At 37.7% G+C, this 5,345-nt stretch overlaps 1 long non-coding RNA gene across 6 annotated transcripts; it reads right to left on the bottom strand.

Annotated features, from left to right (window-relative positions):
- Window positions 1-800: 800 nt before the first annotated feature.
- On the bottom strand, window positions 801-4,364 carry LOC149927101 (uncharacterized). Of its 6 annotated transcripts, XR_016473858.1 has the most exons (6): window positions 4,284-4,364; window positions 3,785-3,927; window positions 3,141-3,717; window positions 2,421-2,805; window positions 942-1,046; window positions 801-859 (listed from the first exon to the last, which is right to left on the bottom strand). It is a non-coding gene; the product is annotated as an uncharacterized LOC149927101 (long non-coding RNA). The 6 variants fall into 6 exon arrangements; XR_016473856.1 differs by lacking the exons at window positions 801-859; window positions 942-1,046 and having other exon boundaries at window positions 1,876-2,805; window positions 3,141-3,246; window positions 3,650-3,717; XR_016473857.1 differs by lacking the exons at window positions 801-859; window positions 942-1,046 and having other exon boundaries at window positions 1,876-2,805; window positions 3,141-3,246; window positions 3,650-3,694.
- Between the last annotated feature and the right edge of the window lie 981 nt (window positions 4,365-5,345).

The following is a 5,345-nucleotide window of genomic DNA, read 5'->3' as shown; positions in this document are numbered from 1 at the left end:
GTGAGCAACCCAACTTTGCGGCTAGGCGGCGGAGAATATTTCCAACAGCAATCGGGCGTATGCCACCATCCTTTTTCTTTAAAGCACATAACGAGGCTCCGTATAAGATCGGACAGATGTCGGAAGGGACTTCACCAGCAAGCATCAGATTGCATAGGTTGGTTAGAGATTTAAGAAACGACTCCCCAGCCATTCCCGTACCATTGGAAATTAAATCCTTCAGGTGCTGGGGTCGCAAGTTGTCTAGGCCGGCCGCGGAACCCGACGGAAAGAAGAGGATAGCGGAGCGGACGTCAGGTAGTGCTACGTTAGGTCGCGATATTGAAGACAAATTCGAGGGTTCGTACGAGAAGTCTTATGACATTTCAATACAATATAGTTTTTATGTAATAATAGGTTCAAATAGATAATTCCGAGACGTAGTTTCACGTAATTAATAACCATGTCGACTAGATCTGCTCCTACTAATTTGCTTCTAGGAAAGCCAATTCCAAGTTTTTCTGCGGCAAGACTTTATCGTGGATTTGATGTACTTCGAGTAGTTCACTTTCATCATTTAGAAAAGGGCAAGACTTTGCCAGTGAGTTACAAAGTTGTGGCTCTATGGCAGCGTGCGAGAATGCCTACGAAACGAATTGATTCGTGTGTTAGAAAACTATCAACACTTTATGAGCGATATTTAGTAGTCAAGAAACTGATATTGTGTGTGAGGATATGCTCAGAAACGATCTGGAAAATTTATTTGATGTCGCTGCAAAAGGTGCATTGACTAAAATAAAAAAACGATGAAGCAAAGTTTTTCTCCAAAAGCAAAGAGAAGATGTATTTTCAAGTAGCATGAGTGGTGCGGACTTAGAAACTACAGCAAGAGAAAATTGAAAGAAACAGTGGGAAGAAAAGATAAATTAAAAAACAAAATAGGAAAAGGAGAGTAAAGATACCTTGAAAGAAGTCCACAAATGTCTTCATTTTTTTCTTAAACTTCTCAAAATGAAGATGACTTTAAACCTTCAACATCATCCTCTTCCGTACGTTCTTCATCAAAACTGTGCAAAAATATCTTTACCTCTCCTCAAGTGGTCGGAGAGAGAAAGGTATTATGACTGGGGGATTGAGATAATCAGTCTGATATCTTATCACAATCCCCCAATCGTAATCGCAAGATTATCTGTATCTGCTTTCCCCCTTTCCATCCTCCCCCAATCCCCCAATCGTAATCGCAAGATTATCTGTATCTGCTTTCCCCCTTTCCATCCTCCCCCAATCCCCCAATCGTAATCGCAAGATTATCTGTATCTGCTTTCCCCCTTTCCATCCTCCCCCAATCCCCCAATCGTAATCGCAAGATTATCTGTATCTGCTTTCCCCCTTTCCATCCTCCCCCAATCCGCAAATCGTAATCGCAAGATTATCTGTATCTGCTTTCCCCCTTTCCATCCTCCCCCAATCCCCCAATCGTAATCGCAAGATTATCTGTATCTGCTTTCCCCCTTTCCATCCTCCCCCAATCCGCAAATCGTAATCGCAAGATTATCTGTATCTGCTTTCCCCCTTTCCATCCTCCCCCAATCCCCCAATCGTAATCGCAAGATTTTCTCTCTCTGCTTTCCCCTTTCCACCATCCCCAATCCCCAGACTGTAATAGGAAGATTCTCTCTGCTTTCCCCTTTCTATACTCCCCAATCCCCAGACTGTAACAGCAAGATTCTCCCCCTCTTTACCCCTCCCCCCTGATCACTAGAATTTATCGGTATAATTCCGATACTCTATAATTTCTTTATCGCTTCCAAACCCCTTAATTTCTAATCTATAGGCAATAAAAACAAGCTATTTTAAATTAAATTTTTTATTTTAGAACTTTGTTTACATGATTACGTAAAATTGGTTCTATGACTATTTCGATATTATATATAATCCGTTTAAATCGTAATTTATCTATATAATTGTAATTAATTCGAATATTCCATTAAATGGTTATCTTGTACATTACACAATGAAAACATCGTTACCCATATTTTCTTAAGCGCTGCTAATTTCAATAATTCCTGAACTCTAAAATATCTACCATCGCTCCCAATAGCTAGAAATCGGTTTTTCCCCCATTCGCTACAAATCGCAGCAGTTTGCCAGAATTAGTTTTACCTCACCGAAATACTTCATGTACCCAAAATTGGACCGCAAATTGTTTCTTTTTAGGGGAATCTCTATGGGAGTTTAACATTACATTAAAACTAAAAGATCCAGTTTGGGGTACTTTTGGTTCGAAATGGGGTACATAGGGCCGAAAATGGTGACTTTGATCGTTTATAGGGTACATTTGGTCCATTTTGGTCCATTTTTGGGTACATCAGAAATGCAGTTGGAAAAACGAAGAGCCGTAATTTTTTCCACCCATCCCCAAATTTAAAGTTCTAACTTACGTATTTGTAGTGTCTAACAGCAGTATCGTCTGACATACGAGGGACAGTCACAAACGTCGTCTTCTTCAGGTACAGGTGAGAAGCTTTTATCGATGACAGTAGTTGCTTTTGGCGTAGGTGGAATGTCCCATTCTTGCGAGACATACTTTTTCCCGAGGGTGAATTATCCCTCGACGGACAGTTTGGAAAGCATTTGGCATGTTCAAGCTCTGGTACGTCTCCTGATTCCCAGTTGCCTAAGATTCCATGGCATTTGTAACATCGTACATCATCTCCACGTTGTACATAGTCGAATCCAGCCTTCGCTAGTTTTTCTTTAGTGACGTGCGGGTTTTTCCAGTGACGAAACGTTTCAAGTCGATACGTTTCATTTTCCATAGCTGATCTAGACACAATATGTTCTATAGTTTCAAATGATACATTATCTAAGCCTACATGCTAAGCCTAAGTGTCTCACTAAGCCTACTAAACCAAATTTTATCAATATGGTTAAATTTCTACGCTAAAATTATCAATATAAACGCTTTTTCAATAGGCAAATTGTTTGGAAAATTGTCTAAAATATATATATCTATATAGTTTACTACAAAATAAAAATAGTAACTTACTTTCTACGCTAATCTTACCCTATACAGGACCTAATTTAGGCCTAATTTTCTGTCTAATATATAAAAGAACGCCTTAAAATTTCATTTTAAATATAATAAAATAGAAACTTACTTTTTTCTCTTTGACGGTCGGAATTCCTTAAGCCTATGCCGTAAAATAGAGCTGACGAACGGCTAAAAACGGAGCAAAAAACTGCGTGACCTTCAACGACAATTCCCTAGAATTGAAAGAAAGAACGCTATGTGACGTGTAGATAAGACTTGAGATATCGAAACTAAAACTAAGAATTGATTCCCATGACTACACTGACGTCATATCTTAAGTACCAGTGGAAAAAAACCCCACTGACGGTTTATCAGGAGGAGGACCTCTAACGAGACTTTTCTGAACCTATTATCGTGTGGAAAAAACCCATTGCTCAAAGTTCTCTCAAAGTTCAGTTATCTTATTAAACGTGCGCGCGCACATAAAAATGAACGAGTCACGTGAAAATCGGTACGTCACGAGCCCCTATCGAGAAAATTTGGTACTATGAAATTCTACATGTATAAAAAATATTACACTGGAATTTATAATGGGGTCTCGATCGAGAAAACGGTTTAAAAGAATTGTTGGATTACCTCCAAAATTCGTCTGCTGCTGACGTAACCTATGCAGATGAGATCCTATTGAACGAGATATTTCCGAACTAATAATTATCACGTGATGAAATCTGCAACTAATGATACCCATTGACGTCACATAATTTTACCCACTTGAAAAAAATCCTTTGTTGACGTCACATAATTAACCCAGTTTAATATCTAAAGTGGAACCTATTGTTCGACGTCACATAATTAACCCACTTGAAAATATCCCATTGTAGATTCCTCTCGAGAGCTTTTGATGCAATCATATCCTAGAAAACAATACAATTAATAGAAATTTACATAAAATTAGTATACTATTAATACCATTTTGCGAACTACAGTGAAAAAAGTTACAATTTTACGGTAGAAACGTTTTCAAAATACCATTCTCATTTTAAACGCTTTTTCAATAAGCTAATTGTCTAAAATATATAGTCTACTACAAAAACAAAATAGTAAATTACTTTCTACGCTAATCTTGGCCTAAAAAAGCAGAATACTAAAATTCATTTTTAACTCTAATTCAGATTCCTACCTGGTAAGCCTAAATTTAATATACTAAGTATAATATGCCTTAAAGTTCAAATACTTTCTAATACAATAAACATTAATGAAAAATACTTACTTTGTATGTACAATGAACGCTCCAAAAGGCTGAAAATGTAACATGGAACAAGACAGAATTTCTACTCAAACCTTTCCGAATGTAGCGTCAAATAAAACAAAGATCTCGCTAAGTCAAAGTTCAGTTTTCTTATCAATCGTACGCGCGCGCCCGGAAAAATGAACGAGTCACGTGAAATACGGTACGTCACGGGAAAATAGGAGAAATGTTGTCACTTGAGCCCTTTTATCATTATATTTATTTATCTACGGATTATTTCAAAGTTTAGATGGCGCCAAGGTTCTCAATACAGTAACCCCAAACTAAAATATGGTAATAGTATGCAATAAAGAACGCAAAACGTATTTAAAGGTTTTATTATTTTCGATCGCGTTGGTTCTTTTTCCTCTGATCTCCTAGTTTCTGCCTCTGTCTTTAGTATTTATAAATATTTTCCTATCCATAAATCATTTCCTAACTGGTGGACTTTGTTAAGACTAAAATTTTACTTAAAATAATACGCTGAAATACATTTTCCAATACGTAAAAAATTAAAACTAGACCTAAAAACCCGTAAAGTGTAAATAGCTAAGACTAAATTTCTAAGCCTAACCCATGAAAGTACATTTTCCATAAATTATATCCAAGAAAAAACCTGAGGACGGCTATAATATGAACATATACCTAAAAAAACGGGAATTAAACAAAAACAACCTTAAGTAGAAGGAAAGTGAGGGTGTGGCGTCAGTCCCGGGTTCGGGTTTGGGTTCGGGATCGGGAACCGGGATTTAAGGGGTGAAATGAGGGTAAAATCGTCGAAAAGTCAATGTATTTATGGTATTCCTCGCGACGATTTGTTTTCCCGTATATCAACATATTATGTCCAGGCCAACTTGTTCATATATCCCCGCTTATCTCGAAAGATACTTGAACGTATATCTTATCGCGTTTTATCGTACGGAATAAGTTGAAATGATGTAAAAAGTGATAACCTGAGTGGGAGATAGCGCGCGTGCGCGGATTTCCTGGGGCGCGGATTACCCGGGAGGCGCGGTTAATTTGAATTTCAGAGTGTTTTGACGT

Source organism: Leiobunum rupestre, chromosome 9, assembly GCF_980474605.1.
Source record: "Leiobunum rupestre chromosome 9, qqLeiRupe1.1.hap1, whole genome shotgun sequence".
NCBI lineage: Eukaryota > Metazoa > Arthropoda > Arachnida > Opiliones > Sclerosomatidae > Leiobunum > Leiobunum rupestre.
This window is presented reverse-complemented; position numbering and strand designations above follow the sequence as displayed.